Source organism: Ranitomeya imitator, chromosome 5, assembly GCF_032444005.1.
Source record: "Ranitomeya imitator isolate aRanImi1 chromosome 5, aRanImi1.pri, whole genome shotgun sequence".
Taxonomy (NCBI): domain Eukaryota; kingdom Metazoa; phylum Chordata; class Amphibia; order Anura; family Dendrobatidae; genus Ranitomeya; species Ranitomeya imitator.
In genome coordinates this window covers 338704735-338726290 of record NC_091286.1, presented here as the reverse complement: position 1 = coordinate 338726290, position 21556 = coordinate 338704735, and positions in this window count along the sequence as shown.

Sequence of the window (21556 nt, the reverse complement as noted above, 5' to 3'; positions counted from 1 at the left end):
GCCCAGACTGCGCCGGCGCTTGCGCAGTCTATAGAGGCTTCGGACAGAGTGACGCTCCCAGCGTTATATTATAGATATATATATGTATATATAGATATATATATATATGTAATCATTATATGTATTTAATCCTTATATGTACTTAACCTTTGTATGTTAACATATACAAAAGTGCATGTACTCATACTATTCAATCATACTATTCCTTGAATTTTGTGCTTTGCAATAAAATTGTATTGCAAGTATTAGCCTTCTTTAAAGCCATATCTGAACCTTAGTATTAAAATAAAATTCCCCAATTCTCCTGTAAATAATTCTGCAAAGAGGAAACCAACATAACATTAAAAAATACAAGTGGATTTTCCTGGGCCCATTAGTATGTGGGTTCCAAGACGTAATGGGGTGCATATGACTATGCAGCAGGGCTGGCCTTGCTGCCAATGTGTGAAACAAAAGAGTGCAGGAGTACAAAATGCATATTGTAAAGTTGATTTTCATGGGCCCATCCACTATGTGGGTTCCACGGCGTAATGGGGTGCTTATGACTATGCAGCAGGGCTGGCCTTGCTGCCAATGTGTAAAACAAAGGAGTACGGGAGTACAAAATGCATATTGTGAAGTGGATTTTCATGGGCCCATCCAGTATGTGGGTTTTAAGGTGTAATGGGGTGCATATGACTGACTAGGAAGCAGGGCTGGCCTTGCTGTCAATGTGAAAAAAAAGGAGTACGGGCATACAGAATGCATATTGTGAAGTGGATTTTAATTGGCCCATCCAGTATGTGGGTTCCACAGAGTAATGGGGTGCATATGACTATGCAGCAGGGCTGGCCTTGCTGCTAATGTGTAAGGCTGCCGTCACACTAGCGAGTTTTACGGACGTATGAGCGCAGAAAATACGTCCGTAAAACTCGCAAAACAAACGGCACAATTATTCTCTATGCCCCTGCTCCTATCTGTCGTATTTTACTGATCCGTATTATACGGCTTTCTACGGCCGTAGAAAATCGCAGCATGCTGCGTTTGTCACCGTACTGCGCAAGAAATACGCCAATGAAAGTCTATGGAAGCCAGTGAGACACATATATATATATATATTAATATTTCTTCCAGCGCAAGATAGCTTTAAAGCCGGTAATTCAATTACGGGCTTTTACTCTCTCCTTCCTAAACCCGACATGATTTGAGGCATGGTTTACATACAGTAAACCATGTCATATCCCCCTTTTTTTTTGCATATTCCACACTACTAATGTTAGTAGTGTGTATATGCAAAATTTGGCCGTTCTATCTACTAAATTAAAGGGTTAAATGGCGGAAAAAATTGACGTAGGCTCCCGCACAATTTTCTCTGCCAGAGTAGTAAAGCCAGTGACTGAGGGCAAATATTAATAGCCTGGAGAGGGTCCACGGTTATTGGCCCCCCCCCCCTGGCTAAAAACACCTGCCCCCAGCCACCCCAGAAAAGGCACATCTGGAAGATGCGCCTATTCTGGCACTTGGCCACTCTCTTCCCATTCCCATGTAGCGGTGGGATATGGGGTAATGAAGGGCTAATGCCACCTTGCTATTGTAAGGTGACATTAAGCCAAATTAATAATGGAGAGGCGTCAATTATGACACCTATCCATTATTAATCCAATACTAGTAAAGGGTTAAAAAAATACACAAAAACATTATTAAAAATTATTTTAATGAAATAAAAACAAAGGTTGTTGGAATATTTTATTCAACGCCCAATCCAATCACCGAAGACCCTCGTTCTGTAACAAAAAAAACATAATAAACCAACAATATCCTTACCTTCCGCAGATCTGTAAAGTCCAACGATGTAAATCCATCTGAAGGGGTTAAAATATTTTGCACCCACGAACTTTGCTAATGCAATGTTGTTCGTGGCTGCAAAACCCCGGGGAATGAAGGTAAAGTAGGTCAATGACCTATATTTACCTTCATTTGCGGTGAGGCGCCCTCTGCTGGTTGTCCCTAGATCGTGGGAACTTTCCTAGAAAGCTCCCAGGCTCCAGTTCATAAGAGGCGCCCTCTGCTGGTTGTCCTCATATGAACTGGAGCCTGGGAGCTGTGTGTGACGCGGGCCTAAAACAAAGGAGTATGGGAGTACAAAATGCATATTTTGAAGTGGATTTTAATGGGCCCATCCAGTATGTGGGTTCCAAGGCGTAATGGGGTGCATATGACTATGCAACAGGACTGGCCTTGCTGCCAATGTGTAAAACAAAGGAGTTCAAAATGCATAATGTGAAATGGATTTTCCTGGGCCCATCCAGTATGTGGGTTCCAAGGCGTAATGGGGTGCATATGACTATGCAGCAGGGCTAGCCTTGCTGCCAATGTGTAAAACAAAGGAGTACGGGAGTACAAAATGAATATTGTGAAGTGGATTTTCCTGTGCCCATCCATTATGTGGGATCCAAGGCTTAACGGGGTGCATATGACTATACAGCAGGGCTGGCCTTGCTGCCAATGTGTAAAACAAAGGAGTACCGAGTACAAAATGCATATTGTGAAGTGGATTTGCATGGGCCCATCCAGTATGTTGGTTCAAAGGCTTATTGGGGTGCATATGAATAGGTAGCAGGGTAGGCCTTGCATTCAATGCAACACCTTTTCAGGAGGCCCTCCTGGACATCTTATGAAAGGAGTTATGTGGTGCATTGTAATTCTTGGCAGCCCATCCACTCACAGTATAGGCTACAACAGTTTAGGAGACCCACTGTTTAATAATGGCCCTTTAAAAAGATTAATGCCACCTGATGCACCAGTAAAAATGGGCTTTGTGACTTTAAGAGTCCCTCCTTCATAAATGAAACAAGATGGGTCTGCTAATGTGTCACACACCACATGGCCAGCTAGGGTTGTTAAATGTTACAATGACATTTCCCAGTGAATGCATTTGTAGTGGTTAAAGGCAATGTTAAAGTTGAAAAACGCTGCGTCTGAACTAAACCCAAGTGGGGGAGGAAATTTTTGATCTGGGGTTAATTATTTTGCCTTACAAGCAAGTCATTAACCTGCAAAGGATGTGCCTTAACATATTTCCCAGCAAAATCCGTTTTGGTTTAGTTTTAGTGTGTTTTTTGTGGCACCGGGAAAAATGCAATGAATCTCAGAAAAATATGTTTAAAGCTGTGAACTAGGATTCAGGAATGCTTCCAGGGGCGATCCCCATTATGTTCCTATGCCATTTGAGCTGTGTTTCCATCATTTTCAGATGTTTTTAGACCGTAAAAGGACCCCTGGGGGGATCACGGTAAAAATACTCGGGTCTCCCATAGACTTACATTGGGCTCATCACTAGCTATGATCTATGGCTCATATTTAGGAAATATACTTAGGTGTCTTATTTGCAGCAGCCGGAGTGTCCTTTCTACGCTGATACACTGTCAAAATGGCGCCACCAAAACAACATATCTGCTTTTATAATGAAGAAGGTCATGTGACTTTGGCAGCCAATGACCGAAACCCTTGTGTCTGGATGTTATGGATGCTTTCTGTGTTCTGATTTCCTGCCAGAATCTAAACACATTAAGTTACTTAAAAAAAATAATAATAATAAATCTAGTGTTAGGTCTCGAGTTCCCGCTTCTGCACAGGGGGAATCTCGAGCCATCTCCGCTGCGGTCTCCCATTCTTATCCGGCCGCAGTGGAGTCTGCTAGGCAGGGACGTCGGTCCCAGCGTCTTGCTGAGTCTCACTCTGTACAGAGAGTTACTGCTGCTTCTTCAGCTTCTGCCATTAAACCCAGTGCTGGTCAGCAGCGAGCGGACTTCTCTGGGACTAAGTCCTTGTCTGCACACACTGAGCATGCCCAGGGCAAGATCTCCCGTTGGAGATCGAGGGTCATGTGCTCAGGCTCTGCAGCACATTCCATTGGTCCTTTTGGCAGGTCTTGGAAGGGCAAAGTTTCCGTGGCCACTTCCTGTGCTGCAACTATATAAACTGCGCATGACCGCACGGCCATGCGCTAGTGTACATTTGCTTACGTGTGTTTGTTGTGAGTGCAAGTCGTCCTTGGATACCCCTTCCCTATTGAATGTCTGTTCGCGGAAGGTGTATGGTTGCTATCTAGCGCCCGACTTATCCTACAGCACTAATCACACGTTACAGCGTCCAGTTGCTGTGACCGCCAGTACGGCGCCGTGCACTTCCTATGTGCTTTCCTTACCCAAGCCTGGGTGGTTAGTGGCGTTCGTCAGTGCGGCCCCGCATGCACTCTTGTGCCCTAATATTGTTGTTCAGCTTCCTTACACACCCAGTTGCGGTGTTGTGCCAGCAAGGGTCTAATTGGACTTCAATCCTAGTTGGGGTTGAGTTCGCTGACTACTTGCTCGCCTTCTATGTGCGGTACCGCGATCCTGTGACGCAACAGGATCGCTTCCTTCACGCTGGGTGAAGTTTAACCCACGTGTGTATACTTATGAGTTCCGCCATATAGTCCATCATTACTTAGCAGCAGGTTCCATCTCTGCACGGTGGACACCGGGCTGCGAACGCACCATACACTATCTGTCTTATTATTTGGTGCGTTCCGCTAGCCCTAACATCTAGTATCCCTGTAATCGTACTATCCCAAAGAATAAAGTTGACTAATCACTTATTGCTTGAAGAACGCTGTAAAAAAATAAATAAAACAAATTCTTCACCTGCTGTTGCTTTGTTCATTCTGCCTTCCAACATTATCAGAAAATCTCGACTCACATTTATCCTGCACTCTGCGCTGAGAGCTTACACTTGTAAATCTCTAAAATACGTGATTCAGACTGAACCCCCAGCAGAAGATTCCCTGTAAAGAAGAAGATTGAGACCCTGTGGATGCCATCTGGACTATGATGTGGAGGTGTCCATCTTACTGAGCATGCAGAAAGCGCTGTCGACCACATATTTGTGCACTTCTAAAAAGGACATAGGTCAGACAAATTTCCGAGTAACTCTGCTGCTTCATTATAGTGAGTGGATCCCTTAGGGGTTTCAACTGAATCACGTCATTCAGAGATTTAGATGGAAACCCTCATGTAAGTGATCAGCTCGAATAAATGTGATCCCAAGCGCTTTGTAAAATGTTCCCAATAAAAGCTTCAACTCAATCCATAAAAAAAGCAAATCCCCACCCAGGTCCATCATCTGGGGCTTCCATGTTATAGGTAATACAAAAGCTCTGAAAAAACACTATGGTTTTTCTCCCCACAAAAGAAATCCAGTTAATTCTGCTCTACCAAATTCAAATATCCCTCTCCCTTCTCAGCCCCACAGTTTGATTAAACCACATTCAGCATCTACATGTTTGTCAGGGGTATAATTTCCAAAATGTGGTCACTTCAGGTGGAATTCTGATCTTCTAGCACTTAGGGGCTTTGAATATTTAATCCGCATACTATTCTAGGAAAATCTAGGCACCAGGAGGCAAATAGATCTCCTTCCCTCCCAAGTTCCGCCATGTGGGTAAGACGTACCTTACAGCCATATATGGGGTATTGCCAGATTCAGCAAAAATTGTGTGACAAATTTTGGCGCTATTTTCCTGTGTGAAAATGTAAAATTTGAGACCAGGGTTGAGCGACCTTTACTTTTATAGGATCGGGTCGGGTTTCACGAAACCCGACTTTTTCAAAAGTCGGGTCGAGTGAAATCGGCCGATCCTATAAAAAAGTCGGGGTCGGGGTTGGCCGAAACCCGAAACCCAATGCAGTGCATTGAGTTTCCATGGTTCCCAGGGTCTGAAGGAGAGGAAACTCTCCTTCAGGCCCTGCGATCCATATTTTAATGTAAAATAAAGAATTAAAATTCAAGCGCTGATTCTTAGGAAGGAAGGCTGTCGGAAAGAAGCAGGGCGCATCCGAGGGGGAGTATATTCCTATTAGGTATATACTCACCCTCTGACGCGCCCTGCTTCTTTCCGACAGCCTTCCTTCCTAAGAATCAGTGCTTGAAGGACCTTCGGTGACGTCACGGCTTCTGATTGGTCGCGCGAGCGGTCACATGGGCGGCCGCGCGACCAATTACAAGCCGCGACGTCACCGCAAGGTCCTGGAAGCGCGGATTCGAAGGAGGAAGGTTCCCGGTTAGTACCAGGGCGCGTCAGAGGGTGAGCATAGCGAAATTTTTTATTTTAATTCTTTCTTTTACACTTAAATCTGAATTCCGATACCAATTCCCGATATCTTAAACATATCGGGAATCGGTATCGGAATTCCGATTCCAGATTCAAAAGATCGCCGACTTCATGGCCGACCCCACACTGGGGTCGGGTCGGGTTTCATGAAACCCGACCTTGCCAAAAGTCGGCGACTTTTGAAAATGTTCGACCCGTTTCGCTCAACCCTATTTGAGACTAAAACAAAAATCTTTTTGTAAAATTTTAGTTTTTTTTCTTCACTCCCCAATGGTAGTCTGTAACATACCTGTGGTGTCAATATTATCATTATACCCTGAGATTAATTCATTGAGAGGTGTAGTTTGTAAAATTTAGTCACATATGGAGAGTTCTGCTGTTCTAGTACCTCAGGGTCTCTCCCAGTGGGTCAAGGTACAGTACTTGCAAACCATAACAGTAAAATTGCCACTATAATATGGCGCTCCTTCCTTTCTGAACAATATACTGTGCCTGAAAAGTCATTCCCGATTACATGTAGTGTATTAGCGCACTCAGGAAAAATTGCACAACAAATGCAAGGTGCATTTTTTTCCTGTTACGCTTGTAAAAATTAAAACTTTGTAGCAAAAGAACATTTTTTGCGAGAAAAATTATTTTTTTTATTTTCATGGCTCTACATATCTAATTTCCAAATTGGGGTAACTTATTGGGGGTTTCCACTGTTTAAGCACATCAGGGGCTCTCCAAACGCGACATGGCTTCCGCTCTCTATTCTAGCCATTTTTGCACTTAAAAAGACTAACGATGCTCTTTACTTTCGAAGCCATGCCATGCATTCACACAGTAGTTTTTCCCCACATATGGGGTATTGGTGTACTCGGGAGAAATTGCTAAACAAATTTTGGAGTCCATTTTCTCCTGTTTCCATTGTGAAAATCAAAAAAATTGGGTCCGAAAAAAATTTTGTGGGAAAAATATTTTTTATTTTCACGGCTTTTCATTATAAACGTCTGTGAAACATCTGGAGGTTCAAGGTTCTAACCACACATCTATGTACATTCCTTGAGGGGTCTAGTTTCCAAAATGGGGTAACTTGTGAGGGGTTTCCACTGTCTAAGCACATCAGGTGCTCTCCAAATGCGACACGTTATCTGCTCTCTATTCCAGCGTTCCAAAAGTCAAACTGCGCCAAAACAGTAGTTTTCCTCCACATATGGGGTATTAGCATGCTCACAATAAATTGCACAACAAATTTTGAGGTTCAATTGTTCTTGTTACCCTTGTGAAAATGAAATATTTGGGTCTAATGCAAGATTTTTGTGAAAAAAGCAAAATGTTCATTTTTTTGTTCAACAATGCATTTTTTGTGAAGCATCTTAAAGGCTAATAAACTTTTTGAATGTGTTTTTGAGGACTTTGAAGGGTGCAGTTTTTAGAATGGTGTCTAATATCCTAACAAAAAAAATTATGTTTCAAAAATTGTGCTGAAGTAAACTAGACACGTGGTAAATGTTGTTTGTTAACTATTTTGAGTGACATAACTCTCTGGTTTAAAGGCACAAGAATTAAATGTTTGAAAATTGTGAAACTACCCCAGGCAGTGGGGTAGTTTTTTATATCGCCATGGATGCAACTAATGCCCAGGGTTGAGTTCGTTAGGGCTCTAGGGTCCACCAAACTGGCATGTACCAGAGTTACTTGACTGCCGGAATCCAAGACGGCATTCACACTATGGCCGTCGACCACGAGGCAACACATGTGTCGTTCATTTCCTGTGAGGACCTCTGCAACACAGACCGACTGTACATATAACGAAATGCGTCTCATAGCGTTACAGTCCATTGGCTCTGTAGTCATTGGGCAGTTATCCGCTACATGGCCAAGCACGCGACATCGCCAACATTGTATAGGTCCTTGCTTCCTTGCCGGAGATGCCTGATAGGGTCTGCTGAATTGCTGTGAGACTGTACCGCCTCCATAGTTCTTTGTGGGTCTGCTACCCTTTATTGCAACGTTCTCTTCTTTTGAAGATGAAGTAGGTTTCGCAGTATTTTCTGGCGATTTCTTGGGAGCCCAGCGAGGTGATAACGTCCCTTGGAGTAGGCTTTCGGAAGCATTGTAGCGTTCAACCATATTCACCAACTGGTCGGCTGTATATGGGTCACCTTGTCCAACCCATCTCTGTATCTTAGGGGGCAAGGACCGCAGGTACTTGTCTAGAACAACACGTTCCACCATCTCTGCAGATGTCAAAATCTCTGGTTGCAGCCATTTTTTTACTTGTTGGATAAGATCATGCATTTGTGATCGGGCTGGCTGATCTTCCACAAAAATCCATAAATGTACCCTCTGTGCTCGTACATATGTGTTTATTCCCAGCCTTGCCAAGATTTCGCCTTTTAATTTGGTATAGTCCATAGCATCCACTCCACTTAGATCGTAATAGGCCTTTTGTGGGTCCCCGCTAAAAAATGGCGCAACCACTTCAGCCCACATGTCCACCGGTAAATGCTCATGTTCTGCAATAGGTTCAAATACGGTGAGATACGCTTCTACATCATCGTCAGCAGTCATTTTAAGCAGGGTTTTTTGTACGGCTTTCCGTGCACCAGCAACACTTTGTGCATGATCCCTCTCATCTCGGGGCTGCCGAATCAAAGCCTGCTTTATTGCATTCAACTGCTCTAGCTGAATCTGGTTTTGCTGGTCCAGGGCTTGCTGGAAGTAAGTATTGGTCTGCTGTTGTTGAATATTTGCCTGCAATAACTGTTTCACTAGTTCCTCCATATTACTGGACTCTTGGCTCTTCAAAAGCACCGGAGCTTTCAGCCAGGACATACACAGAGCACTTTATCTGCAGTCACAGTCCAACAGCCACTATGCCCACATTCTCAAAACCATTTGTGGAGATATAGCTCTCATCAGGGATCTCTGCTTTGGCCCAAGCAGGTGGCTATGGAGTCACAACGAACAATAGCAGGCTAGCGAGTTCCACACAGGTAAGTGTCAGGTGTATTTAATGTACACATTTGCCGTACAATGTTACACGTGCCAAACATGAAATAAAATGTCTAAGGCCGTCTGGCCACTAACTAACAACAAGATACCAACTGCAAAATAAACCTAAACAACAAGAAAGAAGTTTGTGCAACCTTACTGTGTCAGCTTCCCAGACCAGCAGATGAGAGAGTGAGATCCCAGCAGTTCCTGGTTATATCAGCTGAATCAGACAGGAGTCAAAAGCTGGATTGAATGTGTGGAAGGGAAGCACCAGTCCTTTCAGGCTGATCACTAAAGAAAACCAGGACCGGATTACAGTGAAATAAACAGCTTCACAATCAATACCGTGATACATATGAAATGAAATGGGGAGAAACATATCTGTTTTCTAGTACTTCTCCCCTTGGAACCTCACAATCCAAATAAAATGCTTCTCAATTGAGTAAAAAATTCCTATTTTGGTCTCTTCGATCTACAAAATATTGTTAAGGTTATCTTTAGCAAACTGCAGGAGGGCAGCAATGTTCTTTTTAGAGAGCAGTGGCTTTCTTTTTGCAGTTCTGCCTTGCACACTACTATTGTTCGGTGTCCTTATGATTGTGGACAATTGGTGGATAATAACCTAATGATAGTGGATAATTCCTGTTTTTACATAGAGCGTGTTTTACATAGAGCAGAAAAATAGGATAATTAACTGTGTAGAAGGGCAAAGTGAGCAATTGTAAGTATACAGTGCAATGTAATGTATTGACTGCAATATATTAAGAGGATAAAAACTTTGATGTGAGTGCTTCTTTAATATTGGCTAATGTTAAGATGGCCTTCAGTTGCTTAGAGGTTACCTTGGGCTACTTTGTGATCTTATGGAACATTGTACACCTTGCTCTTGGAGTGGTCCTTGTTGGTTGACCACTCTTGGAGAGGGTAATAATAGTCTTGAATTTCCTCCAGTTGTGCTCAATATGTCTGACTGTGAACAGGTGGAGTTCAAACTCTTTAGAGATGGGTTTAAAACCTCTTCCAGGCTGATGAGCAGCTTTTCTAATGAGGTCCTTAGAAATGTCCTTTGTTCATGCCACCATACACTTCCCAAACATCTGTTGTGAAAATCATACTTTGACAGTTCCCTATTCTTTCAATAAAATATGCACCCATTCACACCTGATTTCTACTAATCCTAATGGTCAAATACTTTTGCCACTCACAGACATGTGACATTGGATCAATTTGATCAATTAAAAATGATGAAGTTCCATTTTTTTCACTTGTTTCATTTGGTTCCTTTTATCTACTTTGAGGACTTGCGTGACAATCTTATGTAGTTTTAAGTCACATTTATTCATACACTAGATGGAGGGCGGTAATGTCATGAAGAGGGCAGGCTTTGCAGCGTTAAGAATCGCTCCCCCCATGGGCTCACCCACATATCCACTGTCTCTTTCCCCATGTGCTGGCTTCTCCCGTCTGTGTTCCTAATGGCATAATGGCATCTTGTGATATTCTAATGACATTTGTGTCAGAGGACTCATGTTCTTGACACCTATGCTTATATGCATTGTTACTGTCCCAGCAATGCTGTTACTCTTCAAGAGTCTCATTTGCCCTTTGTTGTCTTCAATGTTGTGCCTTTGCTGCTTTCCTTTCATTGTCATTGGCGTACTTTTTAGGAGGAGCCATGTTGGCGTTGATATTTGCTTTTTAAAGGGGTTTTCCCATGAATGAAAGTTCTTTTAAAAAATTGTCTGTGTCTAACCATGTACAGAACATATCACAGCTCCTGGGCAGCGGAGAACGCAAAAGACATTACTGACAATACAGCAGGAGATCGCAGAGGATTCATTTTGTGAGGTAAAATATTGTTTAAAAACAGTCAGTGAAATATTTTACCTGACAAAATGAATCCTCTGTGATGCCCTGCTGTAATGTCAGTATTGTCTTTTGCTTCCTCCCCTGCAAAGGAGATGTGGTACTCTCCATACACGGTCAGACACAGACAATTTTTAAAATGAACTTTCGTTCGTGGGAAAACCCCATTAATGTGGCCAGCTTCCTCTGCCTGTAGGCACGTGGCGCATCTGCCGCCAGGATCAGCCAAATGATTCACTTCGCCTGCGTGGAATTCATGCAGGCGCAGTAAATCAGACCGCCGCCATCTTTGTGCAGACAGATAGCGGCAGTCACATTAAAACTGTGCATGCGCTCCTCCTGTCCAAAGATGACGGCGGTCATTGAATCACTCGGCTGATCCCGGCGGCGGCGTGTTTGCGATGGTGTTTCAATGGTGGTACCGCGCAAGAGGCTGCGTACAGCGTATACAGTGTGTGTGTGTAGTGCGTACGGCGTATACAGTGTGTGTGTGGTGCGTACGGCATATACAGTGTGTTTGTGTGTGGGGTGTGTGCGGCGTATACAGTGTGTCCGTGTGTGTCTGTGTGTGTTTGGTGCTACGGTGTTCCACTGATGGTACCGCGCAAGAGGCTGGTACCACCAGCAGTTTCCATATTGAGACTCCCATCACTTGGGTGTCCAAATATGGCGGTGGGTGAACTTCCACTATACAAGGTAAGTATATATTATGATATGGAATATTCTGAAGGGCGCACAAACTCTCAATCACCATTCTATGTCATTGTCTTCTAATAAAAATAAACTGATGGTTTTGACTGATGCTAACTTTTTGTATCTGTTAAATCCCTTTGATGCTATTAATTTCTTGCTGAGTGATTCACAAATCTTCTATGTTTGAGTGTTTGTGTATTTCTAGAGGACACAGAATCCTTACATGAAAAAGAGCTTCAATAGTGGACAAGGATTAACTTTACGTGATCTGATTCTAAGATCAGGAAACCATTTATAATTTACTTTTTATTAAATAGATGTTCTACTTCTCTTTAAGGCTGGGTTCACACTGCATCTGTGGCGTCCGTTAGATGGACTACGTTACACCGCGGCATAACACAGTGTAATGCAATCAGTTAACGCCGCCATTATGCCTTATGTCAGACGTATCGCTAGTGCACGCCCACAATGGGCGTGCGCTTGTGATGTGCCGTCATTGAGTGATGGATCCTGGGACGCGGGCTGCAGCGTTTCCGGGTCCGTAACCGCTAGCGCAGATAGAGCATCTGCTAGCTCTATCTGCGCTAGCGCAATGCAATGTCGGCACTTGCGTTAATAGCAGCCCGTTAATGCATGTGTTGAACGGGCTGCTGTTAACGCAATGTGAACCTAGCCTAACAATGTTATACCAGACAAAAAGTTGAAACTGTACTCTGAACAAATTAATAGTGATGGGTGAGCACTAAAATGCTCAGGTGCTCGTTGCTCGAGTCGAGCAAATTGGAATGCTTGGGTGCTCAACCTGAGCAACGAGCCCAATGTAAGTCTATGGGAAACTCGAGCATTTTTGCCGCGGCCCCCCGGAGGTGTTTTTAGGGTCTAAAAATGGTGGAAATTGATGGGAACAGTGCTCAAATGACATGGGAACATCATGGAGAAGACCCATGGAAGCATTGAATGCAAGGCCTGCCCTGCCCCAAAGCTACACCCACCCCAATAAACCTTTGAACAGACATCCTGGATGGCTACATGAAACCAAAGTTTCCATTATCACTCATTTGGTACTCCCATACTGTTTGCCCATGAAGTGAATGTAAGGCCTGCTCCACATTTGGACGCACCCCAATAATCCATTGAACATATGTCCTGGATGGCCACCTGAAACCAGAGTTCCCATTATTACTTGTTTGGTACTCCCATACTATTTGCACATGCATTGAATGCATGACCTGCCCATCCCCAACGTTACAAGCACACCAAAAACCCTTTGAACAGATGTCCAGCATGGCCACATGAAACCAAAGTTCCCATTATTATTCATTTGTTACTCTCATACTATTTGGCTATGCATAGAATGCAAGGCCTGCCCATCCCCAAAGTTACAAGCACCCCAATAACCCTTTGAACAGATGTCCAGCATGGCCACATGAAACCAAAGTTCCCATTATTATTCATTTGTTACTCCCATACTATTTGCCTATGCATAGAATGCAAGGCCTGCCCATCCCCAAAGTTACAAGCACCCCAATAACCCTATGAACAGATGTCCTAGGTGGCCACATGAAACCAAAGTTCCCATTATTACTCATTTGTTACTCCCATACTGTTTGCCTATGCATTGAATGCAAGGCCTGCTCCAAATTTGGACGCACCCCAATAACCCTTTTAACAGATGTCCTGGATGGCCACATGAAACCAGCAATCCAATTATTACTCATTTGGTACTACAGTGAATTGCAGAGTTGAAGTTAAAGAACCTGCATTGGAACATTGCAGTATTGAGGCTGAAGAACCTGCATTGGTGAATTGCAGTGGTGAGCCTGAAGAGCCTGCAGTGGATAATTGCAGTGTTGTAGCTGAAGACATGGGAGTGGAGCATTGCAGTGTTGAGGCTGTACATCCGGCAATGGAGCATTTCAGTGTTGAGGCTGAAGAACCTGCATTGGAAAATTGCAGTGTTGCGGATGAAGACCCGACAGTGGAGAATGACAGTGTTGAGGCTAAAAAACCTGCAGTAGAGAATTTCAGTGTTGAGGTTAAAGACACTGCAGTGGAGAATTGCAGGGTTGACTCTGAAGAACCTGCATTGGTGAATTGCAGTGATGAGCCTGAAGAACCTGCAGTGGAAAATTGCAGTGATGAGGCTGAAGACATGGCAGTGGAGCATTACAGTGTTGAGGCCGAACAACCAGCAGTGGAGCATTTCAGTGTTGAGCCTGAAGAACCTGCATTAGAGAATTGCCATGTTGAGGATGAAGACCCGGAAGTGGAGAATGTCAGTGTTGAGGCTGAAAAACCTGCAGTGGAGAATTTCAGTGTTGAGGCTGAAGAAACTGCAGTGGAGAATTGCAGTGTTGAGGCTGAAGAACCTGCATTGGAGAATGTCAGTGATGAGGCTGAAGACTTGGCAGTGGAGAATTGCATTGTTGAAGATGACCAACCCCTACCGTTCCGTTAGGAAATGGGTCTCCCATACTGTTTGCCTATGCAGTGAATGCAAGGCCTGCCCCAAATTTGGACACACCCCAAATTTGGTCAACAACCCCCTGAGCCCTTCCTCCTGATTTCCCAGCCCTCCACCTCCAAAACCAACTTCTCCACCATTACAGAAGATCAACTCTCCTCTCTACTCTCAAGATCGCATCTCACCACCTGTGCACTTGACCCGCTCCCATCCCACCTCATCCCAAACCTCACCACAGTCTTCATCCCAACCCTAACCCATCTCTTCAACCTATCACTAACAACTGGTGTTTTCCCCTCAAGCTTTAAACATGCCTCCATCACACCTATCCTCAAAAAGCCTTCTCTTGACCCATCCTCTGTATCTAGCTATCGCCCAATATCACTTCTCCCCTATGCCTCCAAACTACTGGAACAACACGTTTACCTTGAACTGTCCTCCCATCTCTCTTCTTGCTCCCTCTTTGACCGCCTACAATCTGGCTTCCGGTCACACCATTCCACTGAAACTGCCCTAACTAAAGTCACCAATGACCTCTTAACCGCCAAGAGCAAGCGACACTACTCTGTCCTCCTCCTCCTCGACCTGTCGGCTGCCTTTGACACAGTGGACCATTCCCTATTATTACAGACCCTCTCATCCCTTGGCCCTATCCTGGATCTCATCATACCTAACAGACCGGACATTCAGCATCTCCCACTCACACACCACCTCCTCACCTCGCCCTCTATCTGTCGGAGTCCCACAAGGTTCAGTCCTCGGGCCCCTGCTCTTCTCCATTTACACCTTTGGCCTGGGACAGCTCATAGAATCTCATGGCTTTCAGTATCACCTCTATGGTGACGACACACAGATCTACATCTCTGGACCAGATATCACCTCCCTTCTAACCAGAATCCCTCAATGTCTGTCCACTATTTCATCCTTCTTCTCTGCTAGATTTCTGAAACTTAACATGGACAAAACAGAATTCATCATCTTTCCCCCATCTCACGCGACCCCCCCAACGAACCTATCCATTACAGTAAATGGCTGCCCACTCTCCCCAGTCCCACAAGCTCGCTGCCTCGGGGTAATCCTTGACGCTGATCTCTCCTTCAAACCACATATCCAAGCCCTTTCCACTTCCTGCCGACTTCAACTCAAAAATATTTCACGAATCCGTTCATTCCTCAACCATGAAACTGCAAAAACCCTAGTCCATGCCCTCATCATCTCTCGCCTTGACTACTGCAACCTCCTGCTCTGTGGCCTCCCCTCTAACACTCTCGCACCCCTCCAATCTATTCTAAACTCTGCTGCCCGACTAATCCACCTGTCCCCCCGCTATTCCCCGGCCTCTCCCCTCTGTCAATCCCTTCACTGGCTCCCCATTGCTCAGAGACTCCACTACAAAACCCTAACCATGACGTACAAAGCCATCCACAACCTGTCTCCTCCATACATCTGTGACCTCGTCTCCCGGTACTTACCTACACACAACCTCCAATCCTCACAAGATCTCCTACTCTACTCCCCTCTTATCTCCTCTTCCCACAATCGTATACAAGATTTCTCTCGCGTATCACCCCTACTCTGGAACCCTCTACCACAGCACATCAGACTCTCGCCTACCATCGAAACCTTCAAAAAGAACCTGAAGACCCACCTCTTCCGACAAACCTACAACCTGCAGTAACCACCGATCGACCAAACCGCTGCATGACCAGCTCTATCCTCACCTACTGTATTCTTACCCATCCCTTGTAGATTGTGAGCCTTCGCGGGCAGGGTCCTCACTCCTCCTGTACCAGTTATGACTTGTATTGTTTAAGATTATTGTACTTGTTTTTATTATGTATACCCCTCCTTACATGTAAAGAGCCATGGAATAAATGGCGCTATAACAATAAATAATAATAATAATACCCCTTAGAAGAGACATGGAAGAGGGCCTCCTAAAATTCTGTTCCCATTACAAAGGAGCGGGTCTTCTATACTTGTAATGCCCATGCACTAAGTGTATGGGCGGACAAACATTTCCCCCTGGTGGTATACATCAACATACTGTATAAAAAATTGGTTTACGGGCATCATGAACACCCTTTACAACACTAATGTGGGTGTTGAATCACAGACAATGGTCACCCTGGTGATCTAGTGGTGGTGGACAAAGAGACGTGAAGGGCCTCCTAAAAATCTGTTCCCATTACAAAGGAGCGGGTCTCCTATACTTGTAATGACTATGCACTAAGTGTATGGGCTGACAAACATTTCCCCCTGGGGGGTATACATTAACATACTGTATAAAAAATTGGTTTACGGGCATCATAAACACCCTTTACAACATTAATGTGCGTGTTGCATCATGGAGCGCAGTCACCATGGGGATCTAGTGATGGTGTGGACGATGACTGAGGAGAAGGAGGAGGAAAACAGCACATAGCCAAAATCAGGAAGCGTATACCCATGTGTGGGTGTGAAGAGGTGCATGGGAACAGACCTCCCAAGAAAGATACTGGATTTTAGTTTATGTTATGCTGCTACCATTCGGTAGTGTAGAGAACTCTGGTCCAATCCAGCCCTTGTTCACTTTTTACAAGAGTCAGCCTGTTGGCATGTTCAGTTGACAGGCGGATGCGCTTATCAGTTATAATTTCACTCTTGTTGCTCCTCCTCACTTGCTACTGTATCCCCATGCAAGTCTTTTGGCATGAACATGTGGTTGGAATTGTTTTTACGGGTTATAAGAATAAGACACACCTTTCTAACTTCTAATTTGGGGGGAAAATTGTGGTGCGCCTTAAAATTTGAACATTCATTACCGGCTGGAGAGGATCAATTTCCCAGGGTTACTGCTGGCAGAGGCAAGATGAGTGGGGCAATTTTACAGGCCACAAGCAGGGAGGAGGGGGTGTTTGGGGGTGCGCCACTGCAGGAGTTCAGTGGCGTGGGGGCTCTGCCGACATTTTGTTAAAGTCCGGAGCACCTGCACTCCCGCAGCGTCCCACTTCTGAACACCCTTTCCTTCCAGCTTGGGGTCGGCAGCATTGCCCCGTTCCTGCCTCGCCAGCAGCTACCCTGGGACCCCCTCTATGGAAGTGGTCACCCCAGGTAAGCAATAAAATGCACAGATATTATAGAAGCATCACATTTTATTTAAAAAGTCTTCTTTCCTATTTCTCTCCTCAAAATTTGGGGTGCGTCTTCTAATTCGGTGTGCCTTGTAAACCACAAGATATGGTATACCCAATTACTAAAACAGCGCATATATATATATATATATATATATATATATATATATATATATATATATATATATATATAACAAAAGGTAAAAAGGAACAGCACAGGAATACTTATCTTCGGGTGCAGGGCCCCCAGACAATCAGTCCATCGATCATCCAAGTTTTCATAAAGATTCAAAAAATGAGGCAGCACTCCATAATCCAGTATAAAAACGTGCAGGGTTTAATTTACCCACATGTTCAGGCAACGTTTCAGCTCACAATGAGCCTTTCTCAAGGCTTGAGAAAGGCTCAGTGTGAGCGGAAACGTTGCCTGAACATGTGGGTAAATTAAACCCTGCACGTTTTTATACTGGATTATGGAGTGCTGCCTCATTTTTTGAATCTATATATATATATATATATATATATACAGCTCTGCCAAAAATTAAAATTAAGAGACCACCACATCAAAACCCTGTCATGGGCAGCCCAATCTCCAGACCTGAACACCATTGAAAACCTCTGGAATGTAATTAAAAGAATGATGGATAGTCGCGCGCCATCAAACAAAGGATAACTGCTTAAATTTTTGTGCCAGAAGCAGTGTGAAAGACTGGTGGAAAGCATGCCAAGACGCATGAAAGCTGTGATTAAAAATCATGGTTATTCCACAAAATATTGATTTCTGAACTCTTCTTGAGTTAAAACATTAGTATTGTTGTTTGTAAATGATTTATAAACCTGTTTTATTTGCATTATTTGAGGTCTGAAAGCACTAGGTTTTTTTATTTTGACCATTTTTCTTTGTCAGAAAAAATGTATTGCTTGGAAATTAGAAGACATGTTGTCAGAAGTTTTATAGAATAAAATAACAATTTATATTTTACTCAAAAATATACATATAAAGAGAAAAATCAGACATCAGAAAAATCAGAAAAATCAGACATTTTGCAGTGGTCTCTTAATTTTTGCCAGAGCTGTATTTGGATGCATGGTGAGCACCTTGAACCCCCAGGTGCTTCACAAAAGTTCATAACATTGAGCCGTGAAAATAATAAAATTACATATTCCCCACAAAAATGTGTTTTTTTGCCTCAAATTTGGCATTTTCATAATGGTAACAGGCGAAATTGCACCATACAGTTTGTTGTGCAATTTCTCCTGACTACGCCAATGCATCATATGTGGGGGAATACTACTTTTAAGGCACAGTGCAATGCTCAGAATTTAAAATGCGCCATATTGGAGTTCAGGTTTTGCTGGAATGGTTTGAGGGTGTCATGTTACATTGGCAGAGCCCCTGAGGTGCCAGAACAACAGAATCCCTCTATATGTGAACTAATTTTACAAGCAACATTCCCCAATAAATTCATCTAGGGGTGCAGTAATCATGTTGATCATATGCTTGTGCATGCCCTCATCATATCCCGCCTTGACTACTGCAACATCCTTTTCTGTGGCCTCCCTGGTAACACCCTTGCACCTCTCCAGTCCATTCTTAACTCTGATGCCCGACTGATTCATCTCTCTCCTCGCTACTCCTCCGCTTCCCCCTCTGCAAATCTCTTCACTGGCTCCCATTCCCTCAGCGTATCCAGTTCAAATTACTAATACTGACCTACAAAGCCATCCATATCTTCCCTCACGTAATCTCCGGTCCTCCCAAGATCTCCTTCTCTCCTCCACACTTATTCGCTCCTCATCCAACCACCTCCAAGACTTCTCCCGAATACCCACCATTCTCTGGAATTCTTTGCTCCAACACGTTCGGCTATCAACCACATTCGGATCCTTCAGACGGAACCTGAAAACCCATCTCTTCAGGAAAGCCTACAGCCTGCACTGACCCCACTGCCTACTCACCACTACTATGTGGTTTAGGTACACTGTGGGGCTCAGAAAGGAGAGGGGCATTTGGATTTGGGAATGCAGAATTTGCTGAATATATTTTGGCAGGTGAAGAGCCATATCACTTTTCCAGAGCCTTTGTGCTACCAGTAACGTGGAAGCCCCCTATATTTCCATTAACAGATGACAGACCTGAGTGAGGACTTTTTTTTGTGGATTGAGTTGAAGCTTTTATTGGGAACATTTTACATAACGTTTGGGATCACAATTATCCGACGCGCTATGCTGAGCACTTACATTTGGGTTTCCATCTAAATCTCTGAGTGACGTGATTCAGATGAAACCTCGAGGTTATTAGCGGCAGCAGGTTTTGGATGATGGGGGTAAGAGTCCCAAAACCCCCCACTTGCTGTCATCACTCAGACTTTATTATAACTCTCATTATTCTCCTCTGCTGGCACCAATCGGCGGCAGAGCAGGGGAGAATGATGAGAGCCGTCTTCAGCACCGGCCGCCGGGCTTAATGTAGCACTTCTTCCCCTGCGTTCGTCCATGTGGTACTGATGCGGCACATGGGCAGCACACGGTTGCCACACGTGTGCCGCAAATATTACACACATGGACACACGGACACCGGAAATAAAAGGACATGTTAAAACGGCCTGAGAGTGAATATGTCACCAGATGTCACATTACAAACTGCATACATTACTCAATAGATCTCTGTCTCTTTGATCTAATGAGGGTGATGTGAGTCATATGGAGGACATCAATGTGTGTTCTCTGTCTGCATGTGTGCAGGACATTTTGCCATCTGTGCACTGCTGATGGTAAAAAACATTAACACACAAATTGCTGTCCAAGGTCAGCGTAGGATAACAAACCTAATTTAGTTTGCTAAAAAGAAAAAGGCAACTAATCCCTTAACTAAAGACTAGGGTTGAGCGAAACGGGTCGTTCATTTTCAAAAGTCGCCGACTTTTGGCAAAGTCGGGTTTCATGAAACCCGACCCGACCCCTGTGTGGGGTCGGCCATGCGGTACGCGACTTTCGCGTCAAAGTCGCGTTTCAATGATGCTAAAAGCGCCATTTCTCAGCCAATGAAGGTGAACGCAGAGTGTGGGCAGCGTGATGACATAGGTCCTGGTCCCCACCATCTTAGAGAAGGGCATTGCAATGATTGGCTTGCTGTCTGCGGCGTCACAGGGGCTATAAAGGGGCGTTCCCGCCGACCGCCATGTTACTGCTGCTGATCTGAGCTTAGGGAGAGGTTGCTGCCGCTTCGTCAGAAGCAGGGATAGTGTTAGGCAGGGTCCATTAACCCCCAAACCGCTTGTGTTGTAGCGATTTCCACTGTCCAACACCACCTTCGGTGTGCAGGGATAGTGGAAGCTACATTTTTTTTTTCTCAGCGCTGTAGCTCATTGGGCTGCCCTAGAAGGCTCCCTGATAGCTGCATTGCTGTGTGTACGCCGCTGTGCAAACCAACTGCTTTTTTCAAAGCACAAATCCTCTTGTTACTTCCTTTCTGCACAGCTATCTTTTTTGTTTGTCCACACTTTTTATTTAATTTGTGTCTCTCACTCAGTGGGCCATAGAAAGCCTATTTATTTTTTTGGTTGATTTGGGTTCTAAATTCTACCTGAAAAAATCACTAAATCAATCAGTGGGAGATAAATATTGGCCTCTGGGCTTGTGTGCCACTCCTGACTCCTGTGTGTGCCATCTCTCACTCAGTGGGCCATAGAAAGCCTATTTATTTTTTTGGTTGATTTGGGTTCTCAATTCTACCTGAAAAAATCAATAAATCAATCAGTGGGAGATAAATATTGGCCTCTGGGCTTGTGTGCCACTCCTGACTCCTGTGTGCGCCATCTCTCACTCAGTGGGCCATAGAAAGCCTTTTTTTTTTATTATTTGGTTTCTAAATTCTCCCTGAAAAAAACATTTTATTTTATTTGGTTTCTAAATTCTTCCTGAAAAAATCATTTTATTTTATTTTGTTTCTAAAGTCTCCCTGAAAAAAAAAAAAATAAATCAGTGGGAGATTAATATTGCCCTTTCTGCTTGTGTGCCAGTCTTGACTCCTGGGTGTGCCATCTCTCTCTCAGATAGAGGGCCATAGAAAGCCTATTTATTTTTTTGGTTGATTTGGGTTCTAAATTCTACCTGAAAAAATCACTAAATCAATCAGTGGGAGATAAATATTGGCCTCTGGGCTTGTGTGCCACTCCTGACTCCTGTGTGTGCCATCTCTCACTCAGGGGGCCATAGAAAGCCTATTTATTTTTTTGGTTGATTTGGGTTCTAAATTCTACCTGAAAAAATCACTAAATCAATCAGTGGGAGATAAATATTGGCCTC